The sequence below is a fragment of the Thermobia domestica genome, chromosome 7 (assembly GCF_964235325.1).
Source record: "Thermobia domestica chromosome 7, izTheDome1.hap1.1, whole genome shotgun sequence".
Taxonomy (NCBI): domain Eukaryota; kingdom Metazoa; phylum Arthropoda; class Insecta; order Zygentoma; family Lepismatidae; genus Thermobia; species Thermobia domestica.
The window spans coordinates 209,963,724-209,987,510 of NC_137460.1; positions in this window are offsets into that span (position 1 = coordinate 209,963,724).

A 23,787-nucleotide genomic window follows, 5' to 3' on the forward strand; every position below is an offset into this window, starting at 1 on the left:
AATTTGAAAGGACAATATTGTTTATTTTTTTGTTTATTCTGGATAGGACAATATTGATTTGTCAATTGTTATGCGCAACAATAAATTAATAATTGAGCACGAACGCTTACTTCAAATGACATTTTTTTCATGCCTTGTAAGCCTTAGTGCTCCCAAAGACTACGAAGTCTGTAATTATAACATACGTAATGTCCTATGTTAAGATCACTTTCAGATGGTATAAACTCTATGAGCCTTATTCAGAGTCGTACTGACGCGTGATTAAAGCCATACTAAAGAGTTTGACTAACATATGTTTCCTGCAGTAGTCAGGCCTTTAGTATGACGCTAATCAAACGTCAAAACAACTCTACATAAGGCCCTATTATACTTTTGAGAGAGTGCATCTTATCTTGAAGGGTTTTATCTATAGGGAAGTCTTTAAGATGAAACGCCCTCAAACGTTCTATCATCTGCCCTACAAACCTATCAGAAGGTGCAATATTATCAGTGACGTGCCCTGGGGAGGGCAAGCGGGGCGACGGCCCAGGCGCCAAACCAAGGGGGCGCAAAAGTCGGAAGGAAGTGGTCCTATAATGTTACTCATGTTAGGAAAATGCATGTGCATATATTGTATATATAAAATGGAAGTTAAAAGTAATAAAAAAGTGCTCAAAATTAAGGAAAAGCAGGGGTTTATTTTTGAAAATTTTCTTACGCTTTGCGTCAACCATGGTGGTGCTTCACCGCTGGTCTGTCGACCTCACTCATATGTACGGGAGCGCTGTCGTATACTCTCGCCCCGGGCGCTGGTTTTCCACCCCCGGCTGGTTCGGCACTGAACATTATCAACAGTGTCATAAAAACACTAACTCAACGAAAATAATACAATCTAATAATTTCGACGTATATGTTCAAATCCCATCACGAAATGACTCTTCAGTATATTCTATTAACTTTTTTTGGCACAGGGTTGGTTCGAATATCAGTTTCTCATTCAAATATTGTTATAATCTCTGTATATTTAATTGATTTAAGTTGTGATTAGTGTTGCCACACATGGTACAATTGTACCAAATTCAGCCCTTTTTGTCATTCTTCGGCCCGTTGGTACCACACTGGCATTTTCAGCCCCTTTTGTGAAAAAGTTGGTACAATTCTACCCAATTCAGCACCATTTAACAAATATTTATCACATTTTCAAAAGTATAAGTAAGACTTTTCCTACATGTCACGTTAGTCATATTATGTGTTGGACTCTTAGAAAATGCTGTAACCGGGAACTTTGGAAAATTTTGCATGTGAATATAAAACATAATAACATGTATTGTTTCTCTTGTAGTCTTGTACACATATAGATTTTGTGAATTTGTGTGTTAATGTGTTACTGTACATGAGGCGTGATATGGTGTGTTTTCTGTTACTGTATGGTATTATGTGTACTGTCTTAATGTGCATGAGGTGTGATGTTATATATTTTCTATTTCTTTATTCGTATTATGTGTATGTGTACTGCACTAGTTAGAAATAATAGATATCACTGTGACTTAAAATTATTAATAATGTGTTATGATGTCTTTCACAGAAGATTCTAGAACCCTGGACCGGTTTTACATTTTTTACAAATGTCAGTTTACTTACCGGTACCTTATATTCTTCTTACACTCTATTATCCTCCTTCGGTCGTAAAATAAGAAAGAGTAAGGTGCAATAATATATATTTTGATATGTTATTATAATGTACTGTTTACACACGAACTCGGAGATGATTGATTTATATAAATATTTTTTTTTTTCATGTATGGCTATAATACAGTTTTGGTTTATTGATCACTTTGAAATAGAATCTCGTTTGGTTTCTTTACAATACATATCGAAGATGATAATTGTTTGCCCTTTTAATTTGCGGTCTCTGTGCGGGAAAAGTTTCGTCTACTTCCACGGTTGTTCGGGATCCTTCTATTTGGATGTTTTTAAAAAGTTTTTTTTTTTTTTTAAGAGCACTTTCTTAATTTTGACTCTTGGAAGAGGGGGGAGAGAGTGTTCTATAACTTTACCTGTTTGAGTTTCGTGTTATACAGTAATGTATTCCAGTGCTATAAATTATGAATTCAGTCCTTTTTGTTTCAATTTGGTATTATTTTTCAGCCCACTCCAGAGCTAGGACTGTGGCAACACTGGTTGTGATTGGTTGATCTGTTTTTCGCAACAGGAATAGTTTTCAGCAAATAAATACACATTTCAAGCTTTAAATTTATACACATAGTAAATGAAGGTTGGCTTGCGATTAATCCTTAAATTAATATCACAGTTTGACCTTTAGTGTTTTTAATAATATAGATAATGCACAAAAAAAACATAATACAAATTATTCTTAAACTTATTACAAGAATATCTGAATTTATTTTTCCACATTGTTCCCATTCTGAAGATTTTTCTGCTCCGTTGCCAAAGTAATGGTATTAGTTCAGATATAGTTTGGTGTCCAAAATTAAAACATTTTATCTGTTTAATTCATCCTCCGTAATTAAGTGGATAATTAATATAAGGTTCGATTTTACCACTTTTATAGGAGTAACTCTTTTTAAAATATAGTAATTATGTTGTAAAGGTTTACGGGCATCTAGTTGCCGATCCGTGACTTACAGAAATTAAACAGAATCATTCTTATTAGTTCTGTTGAGAAAATATGAATTATCAAGATAATGTATAAAATAAACAAAATATATTGCATAATCTTACCTTCTTTCATATTAATGGATCACCTCCGTAGCATTTACAATTCTCCTGTTTTTCGTGTTTGCTTCTGGTAAAAACAAAACTAGTGTTCTTGTTTCCTGTAAAGAATACTGTTACAACAATGGAATTCTGATAAAAGAAGTTTATGTGATAGGAAATTTACGATCAACTTCGGTAGCTTGATGGGCCTGGCTGGCCTGGTGGCTCAGTGGTAGTGTTCATCTCTGGTGCTCAGGGTCCTTGGCTCGATCCCAGTTCGCGCCAAATGAACTTTGTGAAGGATAAACACCGTGTGCGTGGGTTTCCTCGAGGTTCTCCCGTTTCCTCCCCACTTTCTTCATTCCACCATTTCATTCATTACTTCATCATCACCACCTCCTTTAGTCTAGCCTGCATAACCATAGAACATAAAACTCAAAGATTTCGGTAGCCTGACATCACGAGCCGAGTGCATATTCCGGGGCGAATCATAACAGGTCAAATTTTGTAGGAAGTAAATTAAGATTTCATTCAGAAAGGCAAACGATTTTCATTGTTTTCAACAATGGTTAGTGTGACTCTTACTGCTCTTTACATAACGATTCATATTTGGTTGTTTTCATGAATAATACTGCCAAAACCGAAATGGAATTCAAGAATGGAAACTGTACTCCGTAGATTACTTTAGCGTTTTCGAATACTATTACCTGACCAGAATAGCAATGCGATTTTGGAGGGATGGCGCAGCCGTTGTGTTCACGGCAAGCGCGCTGGGACAGGGGAGCGGAGAGTTTCATCCTGCAGTGTATCCAACGATTTTTAAAACCTGCAGTTTAGATGTTATACATAATCTGTTTACGCTTAATAAAGAAAGCCATATAAGTTATGTAGTTCTAGTGAACTATTCCTGCAGTAATGCAGATGTATTGTGAATAGTGATGAATGGAAATTACCAATTTAAGGTCAAAATAGCACAATTTCAGTGAGCTTCTACCGTGTATTAAGCAGATTGTATAAAAATTGATTACGTTTTATTTGACTTCCTTATAAAACAGGATCAACCTGTAAAACGCAGGAATGACAATGTCAGTGACTAAAAGGTTAATTTAAGGTCGATAGCTTAGAGATCTGCGAAATACCTTGTAACTGTAAGTTTAAATCAAGTTAAAGTTGAGGCTCACGATGCTTGTGTTTGTTTTAAGTGTATGTTTATCGGTTGACAAATGAATTATTTTCTCGAGTTTTGGCCAGGGAAGAATTCCGATATGTTTGCACTCGAGAACTGTGAAAGTCCTCTCCGTCGGTCCATTGGCTAGTGCATGTGCTTTTACTTTACGTGGTTCTGGGTTTGGTTCCTAGTGAGAGGCCAAAATTTAATTTTACAATCCTTCACTTTCATTAATCACCTGGGTCCTCTAGCACAAACAACATAATCATTACATGTAATTACATGTACGAGCGGTTTAGAAACAAGTATATGGAGTGGCTTCATTAAGATGTAACACTTTCGGTGTTACAACCATCACAGGAGCCCTCAACAACACCATGGCTTTCGGAGCAACAGAGAGAAGACCAAGAAAAGTATTCGGAACGAAGTAAGAAAAGATATGTGAAGGAAATTGTAAAGAATGTCAGTTCCGAAAAGCTGTGCTTGGTTGCAGAATCAAGTTTGGTGAAATCTGGCAAGAGTATTACAGCCGAAGTTGTGAAATTAGCGATCCAGTCTTCACCTAAGAGATTGAAAAATATGAAACCGATCCATGACACATCATCTGCTACTATATTACAGTACAGCCCTGACGAAGCTTTAGGCCTTCTAGTGGATCTTAGCTTGACAAAGGAAGATGATAAAAGGATGAGACTTGGAGCAAAAGAAAGAGGAGCAGATATTTATCCCTCATTGGTCACAAAGAAGAAGTGTTATTCTGCAAATATTACGATAATTTAAAATGAGACTGTGGTGCTACTGCAAGATCTGCTCAACCATATTACACAGCGTTTAGTACAAATACAAAGTGATGTGATACTGCAGAACATTTCGGAGGACTGTGATACTATCGACATTTATTATAAATGGGGCCTAGATGGTAGCGGTGGCCACAGTATATATAAAGAAACTTTCGCGAGTAATTCACAGTACGCGGATTCCAACATACTTTCATGTACCATTGTGCCATTGCACGAGTGTGAATCTAATTGTAAGAACACAACAATATTTTGAAAGAACATGACTCCATGATCGACAAGGTAGTACCGACCAATTGCCTTTATGATAAGAAAGGAAACGGTTCACCATGTGAAATCAGAGTATGACGAAGTACAAACACAAATATTGCAATTGCAACCAACAATAATCTTTATCGGCAATAAGCATATTCCTCATATAGGCATATAGGCGTAGTCGTTTCATGAGGATTTCTGAACAGGATACCCAATAAAATCAACCTTTTTTGTTTTTGGCGTCGTAACTCAATACTTTGCCTCTTTGCGCCCGCACTTGTTCGCTGGTCAGGTAACACACTAAAGAAATACATTTATTTGTCCACAGCTTTGCAAATATTGCTTCTAGTGACGAAGTTCTGTCAGATTTAGCTATTAGACTACCATGCAGGACTGACTTTAGGATTTTAATTTTGGGAAGACCCGCTCTCTTGCTTACACATATGATTGATTGACAGTAGGAAATCTCTTTTGAGTAGCGATTGATGCTATTTGTTAAATAATTATCTACCATTAATATGAAATGTGGAAAATTTATTTACTCCTCATTGCATCTTTTAGCGTTTATATATTTTTCAAAATTTTGGAATAGGCCCGGCCTACCCTGTTTACCCGCTAAAGCCGCCACTGCTACTATGTCACGTAGTCTCTTGATTTTCTCTTACAATTAACATAGAAAATAAGTTACATTTCATGCTTATTAGATGGCATTGCACTAATTACAAAGAATTACCTTTATCTTAATGAGAACTTAGCAGGACCATTTTATTAATATTTTTCGATTTTCTCGAATTTGAAGCAGATACAAAGAAAAATGTTTACGGCAATTTACAAAGCGGTACAAACATAGTGCAAACATATGGGATGCAAATATTTATAATTTTCAAATGTGGTCCTGTCTGGTCACCTACTCCTGTATACAGGGTGTTTCAAACCAACACCGAAAAGTTTGGGAGGTGATTCCTGACACCAAGATAGAACATAAAGTATAGACCAACCTGGGTGCTCAAGTGCTTTCTTTCGGAGTTATATTTTCAGGGGTGTAGCCAGCAGGTTTGTGTAGAGGGGCACGTCGTTTTTGAGGGGGGGCCAGCTACAATGTACAAAGCCAAAAAATGTGTTGCTGCTAGTGTTTTTGAGGCCTGAAAGAAAGGAAAATTTTGGTTTCCTTCTGGAAAACTAAAAAGACTATTTTAGATTATTATTATTGTTATTATTATTATTATTATTATTATTATTATTATTATTATTATTATTATTATTATTATTATTATTATTATTATTATTTTCTTCATAAATATTATTCAAGATAATTTTTATTATGCTTGATCAAGAACTACTGTCCGGGACCAAACGCTATACTTTTGTGCATAACTATAAAGGTAACCAAGAAAGTTCTGTCCCTTTACGTGGAGGTCTGTGTTCAATTGGACCTCACACCGTGAGTTGAATGCGAGTGGAGATAAGGCGAACGTCAGTTGTTGGTCTGGGTATATCCAACATACTACCTGGTTGTGGCAATTCAGATACACCGTGAACTTGCGTAAAGACAGACGGAACATGGGACATCCATAGAGCGTCATAAGAGCATGTATGCTGAACGAGTTCAAATGGAGGTCAAACGCCGCTGTAGCGGGACAGAAGATATGCCAGCCTTTTGGTGATGGTTTCGTGACGACGCCGACAGTGCAGCGATAGTTTAACAAGTTTAAGGACGATGACGAAATACCCGAAAACACCACCTGCCAAAAGACCAACACATGTACAAAGAGAGGAACTGGGACTACAATTCAGTGTGTGGGGAAACCATTCGGCAGCACAACAACTTGGGAAGCACTACAAGTTGGGTCGATGGGTCTCACATGTTTTGACTCCGGGCCAGAAGGCAACGCGGCAGTCTCCTGTGTTTATTTACTATCTCGGAGCCATTTCTGGACAGGGTGTTGACATGTGATAAAAAGTGGCTCCTATACGAAGCTCCATGGCGCCGTCATCATTGGTTAGCATCCCATGAAGCGATTCCAAAATAGCAGAAACCAGCACTGTACCAGAAGAAGGCCCTTCTGTGTGTTTGGTGCATCATGCATCGGGAACTGCTACCAGCTGGTCAGAGTGTAATGTCAGCAGTTGAGCTGTGCTCAAGAAAAACTCAAAACTCTGGAGCCATCACTTCTGAATTGTAAATGAGTCCTCGTTTACGGAACAACGCTAAGTCACACGTGGCTAGGATGACCCAGGACACAATTCTCCGCCTTGGATGGGAAACAATATTGCAACCACTATATTCCCCGGGTATTGCACCGTCCGATTTTCACCTGTTCCATTCTTTGGAGTGTCACCTTAGAGGACGCCAGTTCAAATACCTAGTAAAAGTCCAAAATGCACCTGATACCTTCTTCGTTTCACGGTCCACCAAGTTCTACCGTGATGGATTCCATGGCCTCCTGCAACGTTTTCAGAAGGTCGTCGATGCTGATGGGGACTATTTTTGATCTTCCAGCTTAGGTGATATATCGATGTTCGAAGGTGGTGGGTAAAAAAGCAACAAAACTTTTCTTGGTTATCTTTATATTTAAATTTAAGACCTTGTATACAGAACCTATCTACACAAGATTGATTTGCTTTGAAATTTCACTTAATTTCTTTACACTTTCCTGACAAAAATATTTATTTATTATTCGTGACTAAAACAAAAACATAATTATTTTATTACACTGAGTAGAAATAAAAGAGAGAATGAAAAAAAAATTCTCACAAAATTTTCCATCCTCTATGTCTTTTAAAACACTTGTTAAAGCATATAAAGATATACTGTACTTACAAATCAGTTTAGTACCTTTGCTTTATGGCTGTATTTATAGTACCTTGTTGAAATGTTTGACTTCAAACTGTCAAATATAAATCGCAGTAAATTGTGTAATCTGCTGTCACAAAAAAGTATCCTATTTTTCGATCGGTATAAGGAAGAGATACCATACTATTTTTCGATCGATATGGAAAAACAATATTTCTCCATACTATTTTACCGTAAATTATTAATTGTCAATAAACTTTGTTACTTTCAAATGAATGAAGCGAGATAATTTTACTATGATGTTTTAAAAGCTGGTCATTTAGGGGGGCCTGGCCCCGATGGGCCCCTCCCTTGTCTACACCCCTGTATATTTTGACGAAAACATGAGAAAGCGATCTTTAAAGGTCCATAGCTCCAAAACTATGGGACTTACCGTAGTCGGGTCAAGACTTCACTTAGGAACTAGTGTGTGTCCTATCAAAAAAAAAAAATACATATTTCAGAATACTAAGGTACTCAAGCAACAATTTTTATAGAGGGAATTTGACTACGGTCATATAATTTGAAGTACTCACCAATTACCTCTTTGAAAAATGTTGCGGAAGTAGTGCATGATTCTGAAATATGGATTTTTTGCATAGGGCACATATTAGTTCCTAAGTATAGTCTTGACCCGACTACGGTAGGTGCCATAGTTTTGGAGCTATTGACCTTTAAAGGTCATTTTTTCATGTTTCTTGGCAGCTTATAACTCCGAAAGGAAGAATTTGTCCACCCTGATTGGTCTATACTTATTGTCTTATATTAGTGTCAGGGATGACCTCCCAAATGTTGTCGGTGTTGTTTTAAAATACCCTGTATATGTACCATGGGCTGGACCCCTATCGCTCTGCTTATGATACTATTGCGTCGTTCAGCCATGGCATACTGTACAATGTTGAGGGCCGCATCCTCTAGCAGATTTTCTTTCTCAGCCAAGAGATATCAAAATGAAAATAAATAGAGTTCGGTGTAATAGTAACACATAAAGGAATTTGTAGGATAGCATTTCTCAGGAAGAGGTGTCACTGTTGACTTGTTATTTTTGAAAGTGGTTGCTCAAACTTTTAGATGTAGACCTATGTCTACGCTGTTCTTTGTATTCAAATTATGCTCGAGAGATGGCAGCATAGGCAAAGTCATAAAAATTACAAAAGTATGACACACATTTGTGAGTCTCCAGAAATTTTGCATACAGTTTTATTTTGCTTATTATTCTGTTTAGCTAGTACGTCCATAATATGTTGTTTCGGATGCGTTACTTAAGGTAGAAAAAGAATCAAAGATTGGCGCACACATTTACACACTTTTAGCTTATTATTTATTAACGAAAAACCTGAGGCAGGGCAGGTGCAACTATAAGTGCTTACCTCACGTGATAAAATTTTATAATTTTTAGAGAAGCAATAATGGGTGATTTATGCCCTTGCTTCGCGTTTGTGTTCGAAGTGAAATGTTTAGTTTTGCGTCTCACGATTATGTAAGTTAAACTAAAAGAGACAGTGATGATTAAAAATGAATTTTAAAAAGTGTGACAGAATGGGAGAACCCCGAGAAAACCCACGAGCATGGTGTTTGTCAACTACAAAGTCCACACGAGATCGAACCTGGGACTCCAAGCACCGGAGGTGAACGCTTTACCACTTTTTAATAATAATTATTCATGATGTTCTGAAAATACACAGTTCAGGTTACAATACTACATAAGAATCCTGATTTTTAAAGCAGTACATAAATATGAATCTGTAGTTCTTACATAAGAATTATATAGAAATACAAAGTGTTAAGACATTATAGTTGCAAGTTTAAACTATTAGGCGGGAATAAACAATACAAAAGACATTTTATAATCAAGCAAGGAAAATAAAGTTCTCTACTAATCAAATAAGACATGTAAAAAATTCGCGAAATATTTGTCTTCCTCCACCCGACGCCTTAGTTTCCACCAGGAACGTTGCAAAAAATCAAAATATTCAATTGCTGTGCAGTAAGATCTAGTGTGAAGCAGGTAGTAGAAAGTTGTACCAAGGAACCATGTGACGGTTGTGTTCCGAATTGACGGAAACCATTGATGTTCAGGGAAAAGAAAGATGTTCGCCGTAAAATACTGTTTAGGTTTGCGGCGGATGAGTGCCACCCAAGCAATAAGTTGGTTCCAAATTGGTCCAGTATCTAAACATTCCGAAAGGCAGTGGTGTAAGGTGTGCACAAATAAGACATAAGTAAGTAGTACTCCGATAAATGACGTATAAGCGTTCATTGGTGGGAATCAAATTATAAATTGCTTGGTACCACAGACTTTTCACTTCACTTGTGAGGAGAGGATGATTCATATTCTGCCAAATCGCGGGCCAGTTGTGGTGTGGATGGTGCATGATGATAGAAGCAGTTTCTGAATTGTCGTGCTGTTGTTGGAATATGTTGCATAAAATTCATGTATTGCCCGCCTGTTCTGGGGACAAGGGAGGCAAATATGCCCAGGTTAAGATGAGGTCGCGAGGATAAGATGGGCAAAGTTTTTCATGGCGTAAGCTAGGGGACTTATTGCCATGAAGGCTAGCTGTACAGCACATCAATCACTGTGCAATGTGTGTATTTGCATTTAAAGACTGTTACATGTATGTATTTTAAAAGTAGTGCTTTAGCTTTCTGAGACCTCCGTGAGCATATGGGAGTAACAGAACCGGCCGTCGTATTCGAAAAAGGCATTCCTTCCATAGAAACCACCCAATGAGGTTATTTTTTTTTTTTTTTTTTTTTTGGCATACATTTCTATTAAAGGAAAAATTTGTGCCACATAGCAAAGTTTGGAGCAAAGGTAAGCGTTAGCATACCATGCCCGTTGATACAAGGGAAGTGCGCATGGTTTATATGCTTGACTTTCTATACGCATTTGGGTTATAATCGTGTTCCATATATGTTGCTGTTGATTCTTGGCATCATTTGTGAATGTAATAGAAAGAATTTTAAGGACGGACACAGACTGCACTTTCCAAGGGTTCAGCGGGGAATCCAGACATTGCCAGCTATGAAACAATAATTGCTTAGTGCATGTTATCGCTGTAGGGCTATAGGGGCTATAGCCCCCCCCCCCCCTTGACCCTCAGGTATACATTGGATAAAATGGACTTCAATCCTGTTTTACACTGGATAAAGCGGCAAACTATGGTTTAGCCCCTCCCTTGATCATATCCTGGATCTGCCACTGTATATGCAGATAATTAAAGGCGCTAATAATATATCAATAACCAGTACTACGTAGTTCAACACACTCACACCACAAAAACCGCACCAGAGACAAAGCACGTCATCGCGATATGAAGGATCGCAGCGAACTACCCACTGAACTACCGCGCCCCCACACGTTTGTGTTCAAGTAGCTGCACGTTCAAAGTCGCTGAGCTTGTTCTGTAACTGAGAAAACAAAAATCCGTCTTCGTACGGTCGTTTTCACTGCATTTTCAGAATTGTCATTAATGTTTGCTTAACTTAGGGAAACGCATAGACCAATAGTTTTGAAGTAATACATGAAATTATGAATGTTTCCAAGATTGCATCTTCAACGTTGTATAGGCCTATATCAAGGCAAAATCAACACTCTAATACGAAGCCAATCGATTGTATTTTTGGGTCCTTCAGAACCGTGATTTTACTGTAAACCGCTATCAATATTAAAGAGTTTAAGGGATATGAAAATTAAATGAACATCGCCATCACTTACATATTTCCAACGATTGTGCGTTGTTTGTGCTGGATTCTTGTTTTAAATTTTCATTTCTTCTTCAGTATGAATGAAGTATAAGAAAAAATAGTGTGGCAGTGATTCTGGTCTACTGTAATAAAATCAGTAATGTGTAATGAATAACCCAAGTGCGTCGCAGAATTTCTTTCAAAGTTGTAACTTATAATGTAAAGAAATGGAAGGAAATATGACTTCTGTTTAACATATATTTTTATGTTTAAAATCACGGGTTCAGAATATTTGTCAAACATTTCGAAATCAGTTTTAAAATACAGTATTTGTCATTTACTAGATATTGCGGTAGACTGTTGCATTTTTTGCACTACTACAAATGTAGAAAACATCAAATAGGTAGCCTACAGTGCCGGATTTACATATAAGCTAAACAAGCTATAGCTTAGGGCCAGGCCGGTGGCCAGTCCAAAAATGTAGGCGGGACCAGTAGAATTTAGGGAGGCTCGATCAAATCATATTATAGTTCCTCCCCATATTATAGTTCATTTACAAGCCTACCGTGAAAATTTTAGGGGGCCAGAAAAAAATTTGGCTCCCCCTAGGCCCCTGGATACAGGCCTGCTTAGGGCCCCACGTTCCCGAAGACCCCAAATATTAAAGGAAAAAATTAAATGCACATTTTCAAAATATAAGAAAAACAATAAATAAAGTAAAATGTAAATATAGCAACTGTGCTTTGTTTATGTGGGTCCCTATGATGTAAGTAATGGGGCCCATTCTGCTAGCCTGCTTCCTAAAATCTCACTGATTTCTTCATTTCTATATGTAGGATCCTACGTTTATCTGGATACATAAAGGGCCCCATTATCTTCAGTAGCTTAGGGCCACACCAAATCTAAATCCAGCTCTGATTACCTGACAGGCAAGTGAAAACTGCCCATAGTAGACATATTTTCCAAATGTGTCTCAAATTTCAAATGTGTTTGACTTTTCTTTAACACATTGGACGACCGAAACTTCGGTTAACTTAAAACTTGCATTGAATGAGATCCTAAATCAAATAGTATGCTTTGATTATTATCAACTTCAAACAGAGTTGCTCAAAATATTTCAATTTCTTCTACTTTATTTCGTTTGTGGTGGTTTGCACAGGCAAAAGTTACTTTAAGAAAAGCAAAATAAGTAAGGAAAATACATATATAGTCCATATTATATAACTATTATATAGTTCATATAGAAATACAGCCGGAAACTAAGCAAAGTAAATACTGCCTAACAATGCAGGCTTAGTAGAAAACGGAGCTCAGCGGTCTAGTCCATTTTAGCCGAGCGAGGGGGAAGGAACATCAAAATAATACAACTCGCTCGTAAAATTTACGACACGTTAGCTTTCTCGGGTATTCGAATTATATTGGTTTTTCATATTATTCAGAGGTTAAGTAGTATTTGTTTGAAACAAATACAATCATTTTACTCTGTTTCTGTTTTCTGTCTCTATTTGAATATTTTTTATGAACAACACAAATGCGCAACAATAGAAATTTTTCTTTTTCTTTGTTGTCATGTCAACAATGTATTAGCCTTTGTGCGGTATACTATGATCTTTTTCTTTGTAATAAAACACAAAACAGAACTTGTAAAGGAACTCATTCGTAGTTTAGCAGCCAGGAAGGTAAAGTGCGTTTTCATATCATTTGAAAAAAAAATGAAATGAAATCTTTAAGTTTAACGTCCCACGGTTATGCCGGTTAGGCTAAAGGAGACGATGATAATGAGTGAAATGAAGAAGGTGGGAGGAAACGGGACAAACTTTGTTTGTCCACCACAAAGTCCACACGGCGCGAGCTGGGATCGAACCAGGGTCCCCAAGCACCGGAGGTGAACGCTCTACCACTGAGCCACCGCGCCCCCTCATATCATCTGATATTGTTCACCAAAGATGGATGTTTCAAGAGGAAAATGAATAGTAGCAATGATACACCATTCAAATGATTCAGAAAATGTAATTTTTGACGCCTCTGATAAGGAAGGTAAGATGATCTTATTTATTAAAACTTTCTTCTTTTTTTAATTTATGAGTATTGTCAATAAGTTACACTTTTTACGTTAATTTTAACATCGCAGGAATGAAAATGAACTGTTTTTGATTTATCACAATTGAGTATTTTGCAAAGTAGAGACGGATGTGAGTGATGCATAGGATGAAGGTAAATGGAGTCCCGAAAATCTCGATAAAAATTTATACTAAATCATTAGCTAGGGCTAGAGCTCCCAGCATGAGGTAGGATCGAACCTATGACACTTTCCAAACAGTGAACGGTGTACCATATCAACTGCTTCTCCAATTTATTAATGCATGATCCAATAGATTGAACTCAAAAAATAAATTAAAACGAAGAGTCTGTATGCATAATGATGAAACCAGTTCTTTAGAGGAGACCGGGGCTTGTTGTGACAGTTATGTTTCTATTAAAAGTACAAACAATATTCACGACCTGGCGACGCTGATTGACGCCTACAGTCACGAATTCACAGGCTATTGTTTCCCATACAGTGTGAGTCGCGCCAAGCCAGAGCAAAGAAGAAAGTTGGTTTTGTGGAGGTCTTGATCTATTTTTCAAGGTAAGTTTGATTTCTGTTTTCTTCAATATAAAATAGTTGGAAATATTAATCATCATAGGTATTCTGCCTTTATTGGCAGGTCACTTGCCGCAGCTGAGAAGCTTCCATGCTCCACGGTCCTCCGCTAACCTTTTCGTCTTCGCATATGATCTTTCTGTTTTAATATCATCCATTAATTGTAGTCTCCTTCGCCCCCTCCCTCTCTTTCCTGCCACCATACCCTCTAGGACGTCCCTCATGATACAATCTCTTCTTAGGCAATGTCCCAACCAGTTTCTCTTCCTCTTCCTAATTATATCTAAAAGTGTTCTTTTCTCACCCACCATTTCTAACACTCTCTCATTCGTTTTCCGCTCGACCCAACTAATTCTTTCCATTCTTCTCCACACCCACATTTCGAAGGCTTCCAGTCGATTTTCGTCACCTTTACGTAATGTCCACGTTTCCGCCCCATACAGTACAACACTCCACACGAAGCATTTTATGAGTCTTTTTCTCAACTCTTTGTTCAAGGTCCCACAAAACAGACTTCTCTTTCTTTTAAAGGCTTATTTCGCCATTCCTATCCTTGCTTTTATTTCACGTTTGCATTTCATGTCATTACTAAGAACACTACCCAGGTATCGAAAACTATTCACTTGTTCTATTTTCTCCCCTCCTACTTTTATATTCCAATCACCATGGCTTTTGTCTTTCTAACATTTATTTTCATCCCATATTCTTCAAAGCCCTTTCTCATTTTTTCTAACATTTTATTGATTTTCCTTTCAGATTCTGCAACAAGCGCCATATCGTCTGCAAATCTTATGCATCTAATCATTCTACCTCCTACGGAAATGCCATCATTATCATGTAGGCTCTTTTTCACTATCTCTTCTAGATAGACATTAAATAGTGTTGGCGAGAGGCAGCATCCTTGTCGAACTCCCCTTCGAATTGCACTATCTTCCGTCAGTTCTTCCCCTATCCTAACACTTACTTGTTGGTTCATGTATAAGTTTCTTATGAGTCTTCTATCTTTCCATTCCAACCCTATCTTTGTTAGAACTCCCAACAACAATTCCCAATTCACGTGGTCAAAAGCCTTTTCTAGATCAATAAATACAACATACACCTCTTTCCCTTTTTCTATAAATCTTTCACCGATCACCCTTAATAATCTTGTGCCCTTGCCTCTTCTGAACCCGAACTGCTCTTCCTCAACATCTTTATTTGTTCTTCCATATAACCTTCTGTTCAGTAATCGGAGCAGAATTTTAGCTGCATGAGATATGAGACTAATAGTTCTATAATCCTCACATCTCTGGGTTCGATTTCTTAGCCATCAGTATCATGATCATTTTCAGAAAGTCTCTTGGCCATTCTTCTGTTTCATATATTTCATTGCATAGTCGCCACAATTCTTTCTTTCCCTTGTCTCCTATATTTTTAATGAATTCGATTGGTATGTTATCTATTCCTGTTGCCTTTCCATTCCTAATCTCGAATATAGCCTTTTCAAACTCATCCCGAAGAATACTAAATCCTTTATCATCCTCACCTACTTCATTTTCCACTTCAACATTTAGGCTACACGGTCTATCCCTACTCTCATATAAGTTTTCAACGTATTCTTTCCACCTTCCTATGACCTCATTTCTCTCGCTGACTACCTTCCCATTCTTATTTTCTACTGCCATCATAATACTCCCTTGTTTCCTCCGAAATTCCATAGATTTCACCTCCTTGTACATTTCCTCATATTTCCCAACTCTTTCTAATTCTTCAATGTCCTCGCATTTTCTTTTGTAAAACTCTTCCCTCGCTCTGTCTGTTTCTCTTCGTAATTCATTATTTAACTTTCTGTACATCTTTCTGCCCTCTTCTGTATCAACCTGTTTCCACATCTTCCTCTCCCTCATTTTCTGCAACATCTGCTCTGTAACCCATGGTTTCTTAGCAGTTTTGTGTTCGCGGTAACCTACTGCTTCTTCTGCAGCCTGCTGTAAGCAACGTTTAATATGTTCCCACCGTGCGTTACTACCTGCGCCTATCCTTTCCTCGTTTGAACATTTTTCTTCGAATTTTTCAGCGAAAAGATTTCTTATTTCCTCGTTTTTCAACGTTTCAGTATTCAACACTTTGTTACCTACTTTTCTTCTGCCTACATTTTTCAGTTGAATATCTACTTCGGCCAGCACAAGATTATGATCAGAGGAAATATTAATGGTATTTTCTAAAAGCTAAGCAACTATAATATGCATGTAAACGGTTTTGTTTGTTGGTAAAGTAAAACTGAAATACTGAATTGCCAATAAAAGCAAAAAATACCAATTGGGGCTAGTTGTGACAAACTGCTAGGGGTAAATTGTGACAAATGTCACAACTGACCCCGCAGAAAACCAGACAATGGAAGTTTATTGTCTAATTAATTTTATTAATTTTACATAAGGGATATTATTAATGTTTTGTTAGGAAGTGGACATGTTATTAGTATTGGGAAGAAATTTCCGATTTCTAACGCATAAAATCATTGGCACGCTGTTGATTGTATATGCATCAATGTTTGCAGATTTAGACTGGTTTCTTTTGCATATGTCTCTTGTGGATGAGTGTACTCAAGGGATCCCGGGTTCGATTTCCGGTGGAGACACAAATTATTCGGATCCCACCTTAGTTGTAGGTCCCTCCTTAGGACGTCATCTCCATTCCATGGAAAAGAAAGAAAAACCGCCATGGGTTCATCTTGCCCAGAAAGTTTTAATCAAAGACTGGCGTTTGGACAGAACACAATATCATCATTAACAACAGTAACAACATCCTTTTGCATGTAGTTTGCAGCAATTTGAATTTGCATTTTAATGTTTGCTTCAATCTTTCTCGTTGCAGATGGTACGAACATATGAGAGAAAGAGAAAGGCCAGATGTCAATTGAAGTGCACATAGATGCAGCACGATCATACCACGAAAACAAGGGATCTTTAAGACAAGTGCAGCACAATATGAGGTTAATAGACAGTCACTGTACAAATTCTACAAGGAGCAGTTTGTTGCAGGTAATTAGAACCTAAGATTCAGCTTAATTTGCATGGAGAAGAGATTTGACCGACTTCAATTTCATGGTAAAGGTCCTACTGGAAGTATTGCAGGAAGTAATCCATCAGGTTGGATGACAGCAGACCTGTTTGTGCAATTCATGGAGCATTTTGTCAAACATACAGGCAGTTCTCTTCAATATCGTGTCCTTTTGTTGTTTGATAACCATGAATCTCATATCTCAGTGCAGGTAATCAATTATGCCAAGAAAAATGGTGTTGTTCTCCTGTCATTCCCATCTCACACGTCCCATAAGCTGCAACCCCTGGACAGAGGAGTATATTCTTCATTTAAAAAGTTAGTTGCAAATGGAATGGATGCATGGATGGAAAACAATCCTGGTTGTCCATTTAGTATCTATGGCATTCCGACTATTGTGAAAACGGTATTTCCTCTTAGTGTAAATCCAACCTAATATTCCTCATGCATTCAGAATAACTGGTATATATCTCTTTAATACAGACATTTTTACAGATGATGAAATTTTGGCCCCATAGGTAACTGATCGTCACATTGAAGATGATGATCACATTATAAAGTTAGCACTAGGACGTACTTCGCTAACACATCACTCAACTTCAACAGCATCCTCAACGAACCTTTCAGGTCATAATGAAGAAAAAGGACCAACTAACATTACACAAGAAGTGAATTCAGAACTCCCAGATTTACCTGTGAAGGAAACAAACCAGCCTTATCCAGCAACAAACCGCAAATAATCTGAAACCTTATCGACTGTTGACAATAGACCTTCTACAAGTAAAGAAAAACCACAATTGTCGTCTATGCAAAAAAAAAATCCTCAAGACGAAACGTCCAGAAATGACAGTAATCCTCATCATGTTAGTCCTAGCGTCCTTCGTCCGTTACGAAAAGCTAGACCCAGGGATTCTAAACGAGGAAGGAAGAAACGAGTGTCCACTGTACTCACTGATACTCCAGTTAAAGAAGCATTAGAAGCAGAAGCAGGAGCAAGACATGAAAAGTCTCTGAAGAAATGTATAAGCCGTAATATTCTGAACAGCTCTATGAAAAAAGGGGGATATCAAAACGTAAAAGTGATAGTGACGACGATAGTGAAGATAATTGTTTTTGTATTGTGTGTCTGGAACCATTTTCTAATTCCAAACCCAGAGAATCGTGGGTTCAATGTGTTGACTGTAACCAGTGGTCACACGAAGCGTGCACAGAAGGTAATCCTATTTATGTATGCCACAACTGCAACTCGGACGATGATAGGGGGTCTATGTAGTCAAGGTTTGTATCATAAGTCATTTCTGAAAGAAAATGTGATTCTATTATAAAACTGAATATTAGGAAGGAAGTATTGTTGGCGCATTTAACTGTGTACGATAACGATAATTTAGATAGAGTATTCAAATGAAAAATTTAAAGTAGGTTCTTTATGTATGCAAAATATTTTTGTTAGGAAACATTACCTTTACGTTATGTTTAGCACAATTTATATTAAAATTACATTAGCGAAATTTGGCACATTTCTTTCTGTCACAACTTACCCGATCAAAGTCACAACCTACCTACAAGGGGCATGTTATGATAAAACATTTGTGTTTGTTTTTTCTATTGTATTGTTCTTGTAATGAAAAATACAGATGCAAAAAATATTATGGAAGTAGTCTAATGTCCAAACTTTATTTTAAGACAAAATTTTCTGACATTTAATAAAAATGAGATCTTAGAAAAAATAAAAACTGATTTTTGTCACAAGCCCCGGTCTCATATATACGATTTTATGAAGACTGGACGATCTGGAAGAGACTGTGTGTGTATGTGTGTGTTGAAAGAGAATAAAGAGAATGTGAGTGAATGTATGGATGGATGTGTGTGTGTTGAAAGAGAATGTGAGTGAGTGTATGGGGATAGGTGCTGATTGCCACGGGTGCTGACTGCCACAGCCAATTATTGGTGCTGACTGCCACGACTGTTGCCGATTGCAAATATGAAGGTGCTGACTGCCACGAGCCTGGGAGAAACTGTATTTGGAAAGAGAGGAATTAATCCCTCATACTAAATTTATGATTATTAATTAATTTAGTAGGGATTAATTTAGTAATCATCACCGCAAATCTGTGTGGCATCCTATAAGTTACAAAGTTGCTCACTAAGTGGAACGACATACGCTTGAATGTTTATGAAGGAATTGCCTTTTCTGTTATATGTACAATTTGCACATTTCATTGTTTATATTAATTGTTTTCTTGTATTATTTAATGGATATGATGGTCTGAAGCCAGCTGACAAGGGAAGTTTGGGAGAAGCACTCGCCTGCAGAGAAATAAGCATGTCATTTGAAGGACCAATTCATGCTGATTCCAACAGGTAATAAGACTCCTGTACGTTGAGAACTGTTCGAAGTATTCAGCTTGGAAATTTATATGAGAAAATGAGTGGATGCACGTTTCAATGCGTTAAGTATTCTCACCCATGGCGAAGCCTAATGGTTTGAACTTGCTATTGCTTGATCACTGGGGTCCATTCACAGACAAATTGTCCATTACAAGTTGCATGACGGATGGCAAAGACCTAATGGTTGAGAAGATACCAAAAGAATTGCACACGATTTGTATCCTCGTCGCCAAAAGTGCCTTTACATCGCCGTGACGGGTATGTGACAGCGCAGTACATTAAAGAAGGGATGGTTGCATAAGAATTTGTGATTAATTTTGAAGAGTTTTTATTTTGACTAGGAAAATAAAGTAGGTATAGGGAGTAAAGACACAGATTTGAAGCATCAGTGCACTGTCATCTCTGAAAAGATTCGTATTATTGCCTTATATGTTAAGTTAAACACCACAACATCTGTCACTGATAGCGTAGATCATCTTACTTTTTAAAATTGCCTCTGTAGCCTATTTGTCTATACATTAATCTCCAGACATGATGTATACAGAGGAGAAAGAAAGAGATACAACATCTGTAAGATTTATGTAATTCACTAAGGGACTATAGGAAACGACTAAGCTAATTACTGCTACTAGCGCTTTTTAATCTTCAGGGATTTACTACATGTTCGCAAAACATTATTCTAAGTCCTAAATCTGTGCGTGAATTATTTCGTTCGCCTCACTGTAATTATTTTAGAATGGAAACTGATTACGCTGAACGTGAAAATGTTTCTCGTAAAGCAAGGGCCGTAATAAATGTAAATAAGGTTCTCATTATTATATAAAACACATAAGTATTTATTCCGTGTATAGAACAATATAATACAGTAACTAAGCAACATCATAATCACTAACGCCCGCAGGATTTTTTTCAACGGGTGGAGGGGAAGTCCGATATAGAATATTTCGTTTTATTCCCTATATATATTAACAGTCATAACATTTATCATTGATAGCGTATATCGTCTTTCGCCACTGTAGCTTATTAGTCAGAACATTCATCTCCAGACATGATGTCGAGAGAATAGAAAGAAATAGATATGAACAGTGGTGTAACTAATTTTACTGCGCCCTGGATCGATCGATCATCGATTTACTCATACTCCCCCAGGCCCTCTGCCACAGGTATTTCAGCTGCTGCGTTATATATATGGTTCCATGTTAGAAGGGCCAAACAAAAGGGCAAAGACAGAAAGACCCGAGTCAAAAGGGCCCTGCGTCAAATGGGCCCGGGTCGAGATGGCCCCCTCGCTACAAAAAGGCCCGAGTCAAAAGATCTCCGCAACAACAGGGCATGAGTCAAAAGACCCTGCGTCAAACGGGCTCGGATCAAAAGGGCCCGAATCAAAACGCCCCTCATAAAAAGGACCCGGGTCGAAAGGTCTCCACAACAAAAGGGCCCGAGTCAAAAGGCCCCGAATCGAAACGACCCTCATAAAAAAGCCCGAGTCAAAAGGGACTCCGCTACAAAAGAGCCAGAGTCAAACGACCCTGCGTCAAAAGGGACCGAGTCAAAAGTGGCCGAATCAAAACGCCCCTCATAAAAAGAGTCATAGTCAAAAGGAGCCCACGAGAAAAGGATCCGAGTCAAAGGCCCTGCGTCAAATGAGCCCGGGTCAAAAGGGGCTCTGCCACAAAAGGGTCCGTGTGAAAACGACCCCACATCAAAAGGGCCCGGATCAACAGGTCTCCACAACATAAGTCCCGAGTCAAAAGGGCCCGAATCAAAACGCCCGTCATAAAAAGGAGCAGAGTCAAAAGGAGCCCCGCTACGAAAGGGCCCGAGTCAAACGGCCGTAAGTCGAAAGGTCGCGGATTAAAAAGTCCCTAGTCAAAAGGGGCCAAATCAAAATGCACCTCAAAAAGAGCCCGGGTCAAAAGGGTTCCACGACAAAGTTACCTGAGTCAAAAGACCCTGCGTCAAACGGACCCGGGTCAAATAAAGCCGGAGTCAAACGGCCCCGCGTCTAAAGGACCCGGGTCGAAAGGTCTCCTCAACAAAAGGGCCCGAGCCAGAAGGCCCGAATCAAAACGCCCCTCATCAAAAGGGCCATAGTCAAAAGAGTCTCCCGACAAAAGACCCGAGTCAAAAGGACCTGTATTAAACGCGCCTGCGTCGAAATGGACCCCGCTACAAAAGGGCCCGAGTGAAATCTGCCCCACATCAAAAGGGACCTGTTCAAAAGGTCTCCACAACATAAGGGCCCGAATCATAATGCCCCTCATAAAAAGGAGCCGAGTCCAAAGGGGTCCCCCTACTAAAGTGGCCGAGTCAAACGGCCGTGCGTCAAAAGGGTGCTGGTTTAAAGGGCTGGAGTCAAAAGGGGCCGACTCAAAACTCCCCTCATAAAAAGAACCCAAGTCAAAAGTGTTCCACGACAAAGGGACCCGAGTCAAAAGGCCCTGCGTCAAATGGACCCGGGTCAAATAAAGCCGGAGTCAAACGGGCCCGCGTCGAAAGGGCCCGGTCGAAATATTTCCTCAACAAACGGGCCCGAGACAGATGGCCCGAATCAAAACGCCCCTCATCAAAAGGGCCATAGTCAAAAGAGTCTCCCGACAAAAGACCCGAGTCAAAAGGACCTGTATTAAACGCGCCTGCGTCGAAATGGACCCCGCTACAAAAGGGCCCGAGTGAAATCTGCCCCACATCAAAAGGGACCTGTTCAAAAGGTCTCCACAACATAAGGGCCCGAATCATAATGCCCCTCATAAAAAGGAGCCGAGTCCAAAGGGGTCCCCCTACTAAAGTGGCCGAGTCAAACGGCCGTGCGTCAAAAGGGTGCTGGTTTAAAGGGCTGGAGTCAAAAGGGGCCGACTCAAAACGCCCCTCATAAAAAGAACCCAAGTCAAAAGTGTTCCACGACAAAGGGACCCGAGTCAAAAGGCCCTGCGTCAAATGGACCCGGGTCAAATAAAGCCGGAGTCAAACGGGCCCGCGTCGAAAGGGCCCGGTCGAAATATTTCCTCAACAAACGGGCCCGAGACAGATGGCCCGAATCAAAACGCCCCTCATCAAAAGGGCCCGGGTCGGAATGTCTCCGCAACAAAAGGGCCTGAGAATCGTTTGTTAACACAACGCAAAAATTTGAGATTTAGATAGCGATAATAAACATAACAATTATAATGATGTCTGCAGAATTTTTGTGTATACTGGTACGGAATGACAACCAACGTCAGTAACAGAGGCGACTCTTGAGGGAAGTGACATTGGTAAAAATTAACATTTTACGAACGCAATCCAGAAGAAGTTAACTGCACAAATGTATGATGGAATTTCATTTACGGTGGAAAACATTAACGGTCTCAAAACAAAAGATCAAACAAAACTAGTGATGAGCGCAAGAGTCTTGGTCTTGCAGTTTTTGCGAGTCTTGCATGCAAGACCAAGACCAGGAATCCCGATGCAAGACCAAGACCAAGACCAAGGGGTGCAAGACCAAGACCAAGACCACACCTGCAAGACCAAGACCAAGACCAAGACCAAGACTCTTGCGCAAGAGTCTTGCACAAGTACCGTTTCGGTGGTAGAGCAGTCACATGTGGTTATACGGGACCCTGGTTGGATTCTAGCATGCGCCATGGAAACTTTTTAGGGGCAAACACCGTGTGCGTGGGTTTTCTCGGTAGAGACCTGATGGGCCGGGCCTTGCCCGAGACCCGAAGCCCGGCCCTACCCGCGGGCCGGGCTTGGGCGGGCCGATTCTATTATTTCTTTGAGTCGGGCCGGGCTTAGGCCGATTAATTGCAATTCTTTAACCCTCGAGAAGTCGCGCTGAAAAAGTAACGCGAATAGTCGCGCGCGGTCAAATGGACCGAACAAACATAATGTGTTGCAAAAATCGTTTTAAACAGTTTTCTTGTATTAGAAACGTAATTTTGTATATTTTCTGATTAAGAGGGAATAACATTTTTATTATTATAATAAGTTTTACAGTAATAACTATTAGAGAAACCTACAACTAGACATGTTATTTTTTTATTTCTCATTTGGAATAAAATGTTTTTGTCGTTACATATTTCTTTAGATAGATAGCTACGCACTGGTTTTATTGAAAATTCTAAACCTGATGATGATCTTTTGTTTTTGTCAACTTTGGTTCGTCTAAAATTAGAAATGCAATAGTAAATTAGTTAAAAATATACTATATAAACATAACAATAAAACAAAGCTTCATAGCGCATTTTACATTGAATTAGAGCTCAGTCGTAGCTTAGCGGTTAGCATACACGCCTTT